The sequence below is a fragment of the Microcaecilia unicolor genome, chromosome 4, assembly GCF_901765095.1.
Source record: "Microcaecilia unicolor chromosome 4, aMicUni1.1, whole genome shotgun sequence".
Classification (NCBI taxonomy): Eukaryota; Metazoa; Chordata; class Amphibia; order Gymnophiona; family Siphonopidae; genus Microcaecilia; species Microcaecilia unicolor.
This window is the reverse complement of record NC_044034.1, coordinates 286,883,642-286,897,418: the sequence shown is the minus strand read 5'-3', so window position 1 is coordinate 286,897,418 and position 13,777 is coordinate 286,883,642. Positions and strand designations below refer to the sequence as shown.

Genomic DNA, 13,777 nt, shown 5'->3' with positions numbered 1-13,777 from the left:
TGCAGCTTCCCCTAGGCTACATGGGAAGAGCTCAAAGCTTATTAAAGTGAAGGTAGTCCTCTCTGTTCCCTGTGCTCCAAAGAGGTCAAAAATTTCCTCAAGTTTTTAGTGATTCATCGTCCCCTAACAAACCCCACTTGGGAATCATGGATAAACGAATGGAGCAACCTCGCCAGCCGACTGGCCATAACCTTAGCAAAGAGTTTAGTTTCATAATTCAATAAGGAGATTGGCCAATAAAATTCAGGAAAGGTGGGGTCTTTTCCGGGTTTCAGAAGCACTATAATCTGAACCATGTTAAGTGGCAGAGGCAAAGATGCTGTTTCCACTATGATATTAAACATATCTGTAAGAGGTACCACAATCTCCTTTCCCAATAATTTGTAGAACTCCGCCCTAAAGCCATTCTCCCCCCCCCCCCCCCCCCCCCCGGTGCTCTCATCAAGGGACTTTGTTTAATTACCCAATGTACTTCATCCGATTGTATTGGGGAATTCAAGAAATTCACATCAGTGCGATGTAAGCTGACAACTGATCCCCTTAAACTGGATATGCTCTTAACCCATGGGCCATCACAGTGGTTCATAAAACAACAGTAATCAGTGCTGCAGGATGTCCAAACTATGTTTCAACATATACAATAAGTAGAAAAAAAACTCATTCACCATTTCATGGTGGCACTTTGTGGTACATCCACGGCTATTAGCTAGATGTCCTTTACTTAAATATCACCAGTCCTTACTTCTCAAAAAGGTTCTACTCATCAAATCAACAATCCAAGTGAAGCATCTACGGTGGCTATGCCATCCAACTGGGCAGCCTAAACTGATAGCAGATATTAAAAACAGCTGCTTCCCAACAGTTGTAAGTCTTCCACTGCTAAGTTCACTGAGTGGGCAGTGTATTACTAACAGACTCCAGATACATGCTCTTTGAGTAAACCATTTCCTTTTGTTTGTCCACCCAGTGAACATATTATAGCTTGATTCTCAGGCTCAATCCCTCAATCTCCTTATGTTATAAGGCAGCAGCGCACCCAGAACCAGTGCAGGGCACAAACACCACCCACTGGTTATGGACAACTATTCACTTCATCAGCTGCTAAGTTATGGGGGCCACTGCAATATTCCTCAGACTCCGTATTTTACACTGCTGACCAATCAAACAGCTGTAAGTTTATCAGTTCAGTCATCAAGCTCAATAGTCTTTGAGGCACTGGTATAAGTTTTACTCCACAAACATTCCTAAAGTCTTCAAACTGTTATTCAGGGTAGTTAGCGCCTCCACAATCACAATTGGTTACAATTTTAATTATAAACCATAGCTTTTATCTCTGGATTCCTCGCTATGAGTGTCAACTACATGCCACAAGTCTAGTCCAAGGGCCAGTCAACTAACTGTTCCACCCATTACCTTCTTCCTCTCCAACCTGGGTCTGATTTAAAAAGGCTTGTGCTGAATCCACTGACTCAAAAATCTGAATTGAGCCCAGCCCTGGTGAGTGACCTTTAATCATGCTGGATGCAAAAGCACAAATCTTATTTTCTTTGCAATCAGTTGGGAGCAGAGAGGCCGCCACCTTTGTGGAGTAGTCCTGAAAACACAGGACTCTCCTTCCTTCAGAGTCTTTCCCCCTTGCAGGGCTTGGATGATGGTGGCCTTGTGGGATTAATTCAACACTTTTAGAATTACTACTCATGGTCTATTAGCAGATGCTCGTTCAGAACCCAGGCGAGGTGCTCTCTCAATTTGGAGGGGCCTCAGACGGTGGAAAGTTGCAGCAACTGAGGGAGCCAAGAAACCAAGCTGCTCCTTCTCCTCTATCAGTTCCGGGACCCCATGAGGCACAGATTACTTCTAAATCGATTCTCACGGTTGTCAACTTTTCCTTGAGCACCACTATTGTTTTCTTGAGCTGGGATTCTTTACTAGTGTGACCCAATCCTCGAGCTCTCCTGTCCACTGCTGGAATGCTGTGAACTCACGGCTCAGCTCCGCGAAAGTGCATTGGACCTGTTCCAGCTTCTCATCTGTGGGCTGTAGTCTTTTACCTAGTATGGATTTCATCACCACCGCAACATCCATGATGATTTCTGCCACCTATGTTGAGCTGATTGATACCCCAGCAGGACTCTGTGGGGCCATCTTGCCATCCATAGGTTTATCTTTTTTCTGGGGTTTTGAGGACCGCCCATTATCATGAATTCTGATATCAGTACCTCACTAGGCCACCAAAGTTCACCTGTCGAGCCATTTTTTCAGGGGTATAATTCACCATTAACCTCAGGGTGTTAGAGGAGGGAGCGAGAGAATTGCTTTTCAGCAACCTTTCCCGAGCATGGTGTCATGTGATTCCCCATATCCATATTTTTAACAGATTCCCTGATCCCAGTTCAAGGAGTTAATAACTAAAATAATTTTCAGCCTTGTCAAAAAATAATCCATTCTTTCTGAAGTTTTAAATTACTTGTATACCTGTATATATCTGATTGAAGGGTGCACATTGGATCATTGCTTTCCATAGGCTCCTTGAAAACAAATAGTTATCATATTGCTTTTAGTTTGACCCCAGGGAGAAATTTACACTTTGTATATTTATCAACCAAGCTTTTCTCTGAAGCCCAGCATCCCGGCTCTTTAGACTGTACTAAGAACACCATCAGGCTTATTTTCAAAAGAGAAGGGTGTCCATCTTTCGACACAAATCGCAAGATGGGCGTCCTTCTCCCGGGGTCGCCCAAATTGGCATAATCGAAAGCCGATTTTGGGCATCCTCAACTGCTTTCTGTCGCGGGGACGACCAAAGTTCATGGGGGCGTGTCGGAGGCATAGTGAAGGCGGGACTGGGGCGCGCCTAACACATAGAGGCATATTTTCAAAGCACTTAGCCTTCCAAAGTTCCATAGAAACCTATGGAACTTTGGAAGGCTAAGTGCTTTGAAAATATGCCTCATAGGCGCCCTCGACCGATAATGGAAAAAAAGAAGGGCGTCCCTGACGAATACTTGGATGACTTTACCTGGTCCTTTTTTTCCTACGACCAAGCCATAAAAATGTGCCCTAAATGACCAGATGACCACCGGAGGGAATCGGGGATGACCTCTCCTTACTCCCCCAGTGGTCACTAACCCCCTCCCACCCTCAAAAATTTTTTTTTAAATATTTTTTCCAGCCTCAAATATCATACCCACCTCCATGACAGCAGTATGCAGGTCCCTGGAGCAGTTTTAGTGGGTGCAGTGCACTTCAGGCAGGCGGACCCAGGCCCATCCCCCCCTACCTGTTACACTTGTGGTGGTAAATGTGAGCCCTTCAAAACTCACCAGAAACCCACTGTACCCACATGTAGGTGCCCCCCTTCACCCATAAGGGCTATGGTAGTGTTGTACAGTTGTGGGGAGTGGGTTTTGGGAGGCTCAGCACACAAGGTAAGGGAGCTAAGCACCTGGGAGCAATTTCTGAAGTCCACTGCAGTGCTCCCTAGGGTGCCCGGTTGGTGTCCTGGCATGTGAGGGGGACTAGTGCACTATGAATGCTGGCTCCTCCCACGACCAAAGGGCTTGGATTTGGTCATTTCTCAGATGGGCATCCTCGGTTTCCATTATCGCCGAAAATCAGGGATAACCATCTGTAAGGATGACCACCTGTAAGGTAGACCTAAATTTCACGATTTGGGCATCCCCAACCATATTATCAAAATGAAAGATGGACGCCCATCTTCTTTTGATAATACGGGTTTCCCTGCCCCTTTTCTGGGACGTCCTATGAGGACATCCTCAGGAAAACTTGGGCACCCCTTTCGATTATGCCCCTCCATATCTCTGTATCCAAGCAGAATATTTTTGTTGGAAACAAATTGGTGTACTTACTCCATCAAAATCTAACGCAGGAGAAAGAATTTAACTGCGTCCAATTTAACCATGTCTACTAACCAGCATTCCTTTAATGTAATACTGAGATTCAAAATTCAAATAGACCTTATCTTGCTTATATCTTCATAATGCCAGTCACAGCTTTCTCTACGGTGTAATATCACAGTGGAGGAAGCTTTGACTGGCATTATGAAGATATAAAGGGAAAGGGAAATGGGACTTGATATACAGCCTTTCTGTGGTTTTTGCAACTACATTCAAAGCGGTTTACATATATTCAAGGTACTTATTTTGAACCAGGGCAATGGAGGGTTAAGTGACTTGCCCAGAGTCACAAGGAACTGCAGTGAGAATTGAACTCAGTTCCCCAGGATCAAAGTCCACTGCACTAACCACTAGGCTACTTCTATTTGAATATCAGTGTTACAATAAAGGGACCCTGGCTAATGGACATGGTTAAATGGCACACTTAATTAAAACATTCTTTTGATTAAATGATTTTTTGGTACACTATGAAGCTCTCATGCATGGCATTATAGTGGAGTTTTTTTTAAGTCCTATGATTACAGAATCTCCAACCATTGTACACTGTTTGCTGAAATTGGTAAAATATTTCTACTGAGGTCTCTTTTCTCTATATTTTTCATATTTTGTAATTGGATTCTATCTAAAAAGTCTATAAAACAATGTTTTGAGAACATCTGGTAGCATTAATTGTTTGGGCTAGTTGTACTTACTCAAGCTCATGTTAGAAAGATGACAGCAAATGTCTTCAGTGTAAATGATCTATTCTATGTTATTATTCTAGTATGCAGATTTATTCCTTACATTACATGATTTGAACCTTTAGGTGTTTTGATGTTACTTTCTTCTAATTAATGCTAAAAGTAAAAACGTATTATTACTGTTGCTCTGAAGTTGCAAAAAGAATTTTTAAGCAGACAGGGGATCCCTGCCATCTTTGGGAAATCTCCAGGCAATATTCAGCTGGTGGCAGTCAGGATTTGTTTAAGCACTGAGGTTACCAGGTAAATTAGCCCCAGATGTTGGGTCATGTCCGAGAACCGGCATTAAATGTCTGGGGCTATGTAAGCATGTGTTGGCCACTGGCTCTTATGCGGAATTGTTCTGGTCCCGTATAAAGGATATTGGGTTCCCTTAGTGCCCCCCCCCCCCGAATTCTGATCTCCCTTCCCAGACCTCACCCCAACAATAAGTTCCACCACATGATGTGCACTCCCACATTATGACCCCCCCTCCTGGACCCAATCCCAACAACAGAAGTCCCCTCCCATTCTGATCCCCCCTCCTGAATCTGATCCCAACAATGGAAGCCTCACACATGAAATCCCTCAATTCCAATCCCCCCTCCTGGACCCCACCCTTACAACAGAATCCTCCCTCCATGTTCCAGTAGGCCTCCTGGGCCTACCTGACTATCCCAGGTAGCCCAGTGGATAAGGTGGGCAGGAGCAAACCCTCCTCGCTCCTGCCTCTAACGGTAGTACTATGAGACTAGAGGTCGCAGCCACCATTTGTCAGCAGAAGCCGACAGGGGCAGGAGTGAGTGGGGTTTGCTCCTACCTTACCCACTGGACCACCAGGAATGGGTAGATAAACTGGGAGGGGAGGGGCTTCTACTGTTGGGGTCAGATCTGAGAAGGCAGTCGGGTCATGTTCAGGAGGGGGTAGGGGAGGACATGGAAAGCTACAGAATGGTACCCAGAAGTTATAATTTGTAGTTTCTTGAGAATTTCTATACCACCATGGCTAACTTGCAGATCTAGGTGGTGTACATCAATTCAAAATAATGCAAGAGGAAATAGGAACAAGCGTGGCTCCTGGCATTGAATATCTGGGTATGTCTGCTGACCAGGAAGTTATTCAGACCAGTGCCCAGTTAACTCGCTGCATAAAGTTAGGGCAGCTGTTTTGATGTCGTAACTTTATGCGCTTAATTAGCCAGTTAGTGAACTGAATATCATGCTAACCGACACTCTGACTACACTTTGCCCTGGCCCACTCCTAACTGAGAACTCCTTTTACCAAGCTGTGGCAAAAGGGGGCCTGCGCTGGCATCGGTGCACGTTTTTCATGCACACCCAGGACCCCTTTTACCATAGCGGGTAAAAGGGAAGTCTCTCTTTTCTGCAGGAAATGGCCGTCTGGCAAGTAAAGCACTTGCTGCGCAGCCATTTCAGGGGGGGGGGGGAGCACTTACCGCCACCGTAAGGACTCCCGTTCTAACCCGGTGGTAACTGGGCAGCGTGCGGCACTGCCCAATTACTGCTGGGTACATTTCGGCGCTACAAAAATAAACATATATTTTGTAGTGCCGGATATGATGGCACGATAGGGGTGGGAAGTACCGCTGGGCTGCTGCAGTAGCCCGGCAGTACTTCCTGTTTAGTGAGTGGTAAGGTGAAATTAGATCTTACCTGCTAATTTTCTTTCCTCTAGACCCTCCAGACCGGTCAAGACGCGTGGGTTATGTCCTCCTACCAGCAGAGGGAGACTGAGAAAACACTAAGCTTTTGAAGCCTGTATATATAACCTGTGCAGAACCTCCACTAGCCAGTATAACCCTGACAAAGCAGAGAAACAAAAAACACTAACAACAACTAGCAACCCTGTACGTGGTCACAGTAAACTGCAAAAACAAGAAACATCTTCCGCTTGCTCTTACAGAAACATGTTCCTTTGCCTTTGATAAAACAGTTGGGCTTCTACAGGTGGACTATCAAAGAAGAGCCCCACCAGTCCCGGACTCCTATCACAAAACAGAAATAAACAGTCTGCAATTAGAGAAACAACAATCTACAGCAGCCAAGAATTATCCAACAAACACACCTCCTGGCCTCCAATACAGACAGGGCGGGCTCTTGACCGGTCTGGAGGGTCTAGAGGAAAGAAAATTAGCAGGTAAGATCTAATTTCACCTTCCTCAGCGACCCTCCAGACCGGTCAAGACGCGTGGGACGTACCAGAGCAGTAACTAACTTACGGGAGGGACCTACTAAGGCCAGAGGTCAAAACTGCTGCCCCAAAGTGCACCTCGTCCTTTGCATGCACAGGAATCCTATAATGCTTCACAAAGGAATGCAACAAAAACCAAACCGCAGCCCGACAAATATCTAACAGAGAAATCATACTATTCTCCGCCCACGAGGCTGCCATTCCCCTAGTGGAATGAGCAGACTAGCCCCTAGGCACCACAGGACCCTTCACCAAGTAAGCAGATGCAACCGCCTCCTTCAACCACCGTGCTATGGTCACCTTAGGAGCCGCTGCACCCTTCTTTGGGCCACCATGAAGAACGAACAAACGGTCAGAGGCTCTGAAGTCCTGAGTTCCAGAGAGATAACAACTCAAAACTCTCCTGACATCCAGCTTGGCAATACCACGCTGCTCCGAATCTCCAGCCATATCACCCAACACTGGCAGAGAGATGACCTGATTAACATGGAACTCGGAAACCACCTTGGGCAAAAAAGGAAAGCACCGTCCGCAACAAAACCTTTCCCTCAGAAAGGACAAAAATGGTTCCCTACAAGACAAAGCCTGAAGCTCTGAAACACTCCGTGCTGAAGTAATCGCCACCAACAAGACCGTCTTTAAAGATAAATCCTTACAAGATGCCGATACCAGCGGCACAAACGGAGGCCTGATCAAAGCATCCAAAACTAGCTTCAAATCCCACGGAGGCACCATCCGTCACTGAGGCGCACTACCTCAGGCACAGACGCGAAGGACTTTCACTGAAGCTTCCCACGAAAACATGACAAAGCTGCCACCTGAACCTTCAGTGTAGACAAGGCCAGACCCCTATCAACACCATCGTGCAAAAATTCCAAAACTTCCGCCACCGAAGAGCGAAACGGCCGAACTCGATGGTTTTCACACCAGTGCTCAAAGATTCTCCAAACCCGGACATACGCCAAGGAAGTGGATCGTCTACGGCAACTCAACATCGTAGCAAAGCCACTGGACGAAAGCCCCTTCTTCTTCAACTTGTGCCGCTCAAGAGCCAAGCCATAAGCGAAAACCGAGCCGGATCCGGCATGATTATCGGGCCTTGACACAGAACTGATCCCAACAAAGGCAGGGCCGCCGCCCCTGCCAACCGCACCAGGTCTCCGTACCATGGTCGACGCTGCCAATCCGGAGCTACCAGAATCACCCGACCAAAGTGATGTTCGATGCGCTATATTACTCGACCGACTAACAGCCACGGAGGAAACACATACAGTCACTCCCGAGGCCAAGGCAACAGAAGAGCGTCGATTCCCTCCGCTCAAGGGTCTCTTCAGCGACTGAAAAAAAAAAAAAAATCTCTGAACTTGCGCATAGCGAGCCGTTGCCCTAAGATCACCGAAAGTCCCCAGACCGACACAACTCACTGGAACACTGACCGAAGAAAAGACCACTCTCTGGGATCTAGAGTGTGCCTGCTGAGATAATCTGCATCTATGTGACCTACCCCGGCCACATGCGCTGCCAAGAGAGCCTGAAGATGAGTTCAACTGCGCCGCCAAGGCTCTTCGTCCCCCCTTGACGGTTGACATATGCTACTGCCATGGCATTGTCACAGAGCACTCGGACTGCCTTGTGGCGAACCACCGACGTCAAGGCCTGGAGCGCCACCCGAATGGCCCGAGTTTCCAGCCGGTTGATGGACCACTCTGTTTCTGCCCGAGACCACCGGCCTTGAGCTACCTGACCGAGACAATGTGCCCCCCAACCTTGCAGACTGGCATCTGTGACCATTACCAGCCCCTGTGGGGACTCCAACGGCATTCCTTTTCCCAAATTGCGCGGGTTGAGCCACCAGCGGAGACTGAGACGAGGGGCCACCGACAGCAGACAACACATTTCCAAGTCCTGCGACAGAGGGGACCAACGACTGAGCAGAGCTGACTGTACCTGACGCATGTGCGCCCTGGCCCACGGAACTACCTCTATGGTCGCCGCCATCAGGCCCAGGACCTGACGATAAGTACGGGCCGTCGGCGCCTTCTCTGCAAGGAACCGACGAATCGGACCCTGTAACTTGGAACCAAAAGGCTGCACGAAGGAAAGTGAAGATAAGCTTCCGTCAAATCCAGGGAAGTGAGAAACTCTCCTTTCCGGACCGCACCAGTGACCGACCGCAACGTCTCCATCCGGAAAGAGGGCACCTTGAGTGCCGCATTGACCCTTTTGAGATCTAAAATGGGACGAAAAGTGTCCTCTTTCTTGTGGACCACAAAATAGATCAAATAGCACCCTGAGCGTTGCTGATCTGAAGGAACAGGAACCACGGCTCCCAACGTGAGCAGCCACCGCAGAGTGTCCCTCACTGCTGCCCTCTTGCTCCAAGACCGACAGAAGGATTCCAGAAACACTTCGGGAGAACAGCTTTCGAATTCCAGCGCATATCCGCCTCGAAACACCTTGAGAACCCACTGATCTGACCTGATTTGGGCCCAGCTCTGGTAAAACAGACTCAGCCGAGCCCCAACATGCACCAGAGCCTGAGCCCGCACACCTTCATTGGGAATTGCGGCCTGAATACTAACTTCCTGCGGAAAAGCCACGCCCTCCGTGACGACTCTCACGAAAGAACTGTGCGCGCTGGAAAAACCGACCCCTAGAGGTCCTACTACTATTAAACATTTCTATAGCACTACTAGACTTATGCAGCGCTGTCCAAATTAACATGAAAAGACAGTCCCTGCTCAACAGAGCTTACAATCTAAATTGGACAGACAAACAGACAGCTAGGGGTAGGTCCCACTCGATCTGCCCGGCCTATACCGCTGAGCCTCCCTAAACCGTCCCCGAGAGGAACTAGTTCTGGCCCCTGCCTTGAACCGAAAATCTGGAAGCCATAGAACCTTGGTATCACTAAGACCTCACACTAACTTGTCCAAATCTTCTCCAAAGAGCATAGCTCCCTTAAGTGGCAGAGACCCACAACCATAGCCATATTTTTTGTCTGAAGTAGGCAACAAATCATAAAAGCCTCAGACAAAAAGGATGAACCCATGTCCAAGTCGGCTAACTCCTGACCCCCAGAAGAACCAACATCTACCGAATCATCCAGGAGCTTCTTGGCCCAACGAAAACATGCCCGAGCTACCAGACCCCCACAAACCGAGGCCTGCAGGGCTAGAGCCGACAAAACAAAACTACGCTTGAGAAAAGATCCCAACTTCCTATCCTGAGGATCACGGAGGGCCGTTCCTCCATCAACCGGGATAGCCGTAGCTATAATTACTGCCGTCACTACTGCATCTACCGTGGGAGCCTTAAAGGAATCCCTATCGTCCTGAGGGAGGGGATAAAGCCTCGCCATTGCCTTTGCCACCATACACGGCAAATCCCATTCCTGACAAATCATCTCCCGGAGATCCTTGTTCATAGGGAAGGATCACGCCTGACGCTGAATGCCCTTCACCAACGGATCCTGGACAGTTTCCCCCAAAGCCACCTCAGGACCAAACTGAAGGGTGGACGACACCTGATCTATGAGTTCTGACAGCTCATCTCTATGGAAAATCCGCACTATTGAAGGATCCTCTCCAGGAATCCACCAATCCTGCTCCTTAGAGCCGTCAATTCCATCTGACTCCCCCAGATCACTAAGCTGACAAACTACCTCACCAGATTATTGGAGACTGCACAGGCTGTCAACTGCTACCTCTGCTGAGACTGAGAAAATACTGGCTAGTGGAGGTTCTGCACAGGTTATATATACAGGCTTCAAAAGCTTAGTGTTTTCTCAGTCTCCCTCTGCTGGTAGGAGGACATAACCCACGCGTCTTGACCGGTCTGGAGGGTCGCTGAGGAAGCCCGCGTTGGGCTTACCGACACTTAGTAAAAGGGGCACCTAGCCAGTTAGGGGATGGCCAGTTAGCGGGGATATTCAGCATCACTAACCAGTTAAATGTCACTCAATATCTCTCCAGAATTATTTATTAGACTTCTGGCATTTGCATAATAATTTAAAGTATGTTTTTCATTTGTATTCACAACTTGTCTAGCAGTCCATAAGAGGTAAACTGGAATAATCTGTCAGCTTTTTCTTAAAATGCACCAGGACTACTTCAGCCTTCAGTATTCAATACTGTGCCTCCCAACCATGTTCCTACTACTATCATAGAATATGACAGCAGATAAAGAGGCTCATTTTCAAAGCTCATAGACTTACAAAGTTCCATAAGTTCCGTATGTTACTATGGACCTATGTGAGTCAATATGCTTTGAAAATGAGCACCAAAGTTTATTAGTCCCATCTAGCTTGCCCAATCTAACCCCTGGTGCAATGACACAAGACCCCAGCTGACCTTGGCTTTCCTTATAGCAGGGGTCCTCAAGTCCAGTCCTCAAGGTCCACAACCCAGCCTGCTTTACAGGATTCCTACAATGACTATGTATGAGATCGCACACATATTCATTGTTGAAATCCTGAAAACCAGGCTGGGTTGTGGACCTTGAGGACTAGATTTGACGAACCCTGTCCTATAGAGCAAGCCAAGTGGAAACTGTAATGGAATGGTTATATGCAGTGGTGTGCTGGAGCCGGCTCGCACCGGCTCGCAAGAGCCGGTTGTTAACTTTGCTCAGCTCTTGCGAGCCGGTTGTTGAAACGCGCGAGCTGGCTCTCCTCCCTCCCTCCGGATCCGGTCCCTCACGTCACCGACCTGACTCTTCGAATTCTTCGAGGCAGGCAGTTTTGCCTGCCCACTGCCAGCGCTGACTCTCCCTCGCTGGCGCTGCCGGTTCACGCTTTAAAAATGGCCGCCAAGAATTCCAGAGACAGCCTTGCGAGACTTCTGCTGAAGTCTTGGAGGCCTCCCTTGTAAGTCTTGGCGGCCATTTTGAAGAGCGAACCGGCAGCGCCAGTGGGGGAGAGTCAGCGCTGGCAGTGGGCAGGCAAGACTGCCTGCCCCAAAGAATTCAAAGAGTCAGATCGGTGACGTGAGGGACCGGATCCGGAGGGAGGGAGGGAGGAGGGAGGGAGGAGAATGCGCCGAACAACTCGGGAGGGGGTGGCAGGGGAGAGAAGGGAGTCGCTGGGCATTTGTGGATGGAGGGGAGAGAAGGGTCGCTGGGTATGGGTGCATGCAGGGCAGGGGAGAGGAGGGTCACTGCTGGACATGGGTGGATGGAGGGCAGGGGAAAGGAGAATCACTGGGCATGGGTGCATGCAGGGCAGAGGAGAGGAGGGTCACTGCTGGGCATAGGTGGATGGAGGGCAGGGGAAAGGAGGGTCACTGGTATGGGTGCATGCAGGGCAGGGGAGAGAAAGGTCGCTGGGTATGGGTGCATGCAGGGCAGGGGAGAGGAGGGTCACTGCTGGACATGGGTGAATGGAGGGCAGGGGGGAGAAGGGTCACTGGGTATGGGTGCATGCAGGGCAGGGGAGAGGAGGGTCACTGCTGGACATGGGTGAATGGAGGGCAGGGGAAAGGAGGGTCACTGGGTATGGGTGCATGAAGGGCAGGGGAGAGGAGGGTCACTGCTGGACATGGGTGGATGGAGGGCAGGGGAAAGGAGGGTCACTGGGTATGGGTGCATGCAGGGCAGGGGAGAGGAGGGTCGCTGGGTATGGGTACATGCAGGGCAGCAGGGGAGAGGAGGATCACTGGGTATGGGTGCATGCAGGGCAGGGGAGAGAAGGGTCACTGGGTATGGGTGCATGCAGGGCAGGGGAGAGGAGGGTCGCTGGGTATGGGTGCATGCAGGGCAGGGCAGGGGAGAGGAGGGTCGCTGGACGTGGGTGGTTGGAGGGCAGGGGAGAGGAGCGGAGAGAGAAGAAATGCTGGACATGGATGGAGGGGAGGGAAGAGTGAGGAAGGAGATGAGATGAGGGAAAAGGAAGAGAAAAACTGCACATGGATGAAGAAAATAGGCAGAAGCTGAGGACCAGAAATGAAGAAGAAAGGAGGAAAGGAAAGAAATAAATGGAAAGGAAGCCCTGGAAACGGAGTTAAGAGGACAGATAGCAGCAGAATCAGATACTGGGCCAGCATGATCAGAAAAACAGTCACCAGACAACAAAGGTAGAAAAAAAATCATTTTATTTTCATTATAGTGTTTGGAATATGTTCACTTTGAGAATCAGATGCTCACATTAAAAGTTTATATTTATTTACTTATTTATGCCATTTTATTGCACATTAAACATGAATTAGTTTGGAACCTGGGATCATTTCATTTTTTTTCCTGGAGTAATGCATGCCCCCCCCCCCCCCCAGGCTCTCTCCCCGGCTATAGCCAGCTCTGCAATTTGAGGGGGGTGCAGAGGGGGACGGGGGGGGGGGGGCGCAGAGGGGGACTGGGGAGAGAGCCTGTTGTTAAACATTTACCAGCACACCACTGGTTGTATGAGTGAATTTATATGTACAAAACTCATAAGCTGATGGTCTGAAATAGAACAAAACAATCAGCATCCACACAGTCCTGTCAATTTAAGCTTACAATCAAAAGAAAATTACTGAGCACAACTTAAGTCACTTCCAGGTAATCCCTATCATCACCCCTCCACCATTCTATACATATTCCTTTCTCTCCAGACTGTCTCTGCACATCTCAATCACTTCCAGGTTCCTCTTTCCTATTTACTCATTACACAGTCCTGTCACTACAAACATTGTCACTGCAAATCTCCCCCTTACAGCTATGTCAATGATTGGTTTCCCCAACCCTACCACTCACACTTTATAACCCTCTTGTTACACTTGCAACTTTCACAACCAATACATCTCAGTGAATACATACATCCCCCTCACAGCCCATTCATTACAACCACATACAGTGAGGTAAAACCAGAAATAGATCAGCCTGTTTGGGCTGACTTGGATATGATGGTAACCCTATTTTGCATGTTGTTATTGTGCATGTAGTGAACCCAAACTCTG

General features: G+C 48.5%; 1 protein-coding gene across 1 annotated transcript in view; it reads right to left on the bottom strand.

Annotated features, from left to right (window-relative positions):
* The window catches only part of LOC115469697 (STE20-like serine/threonine-protein kinase), a 233,442-nt gene that overhangs the window by 142,715 nt on the left and 76,950 nt on the right, over positions 1-13,777 (bottom strand).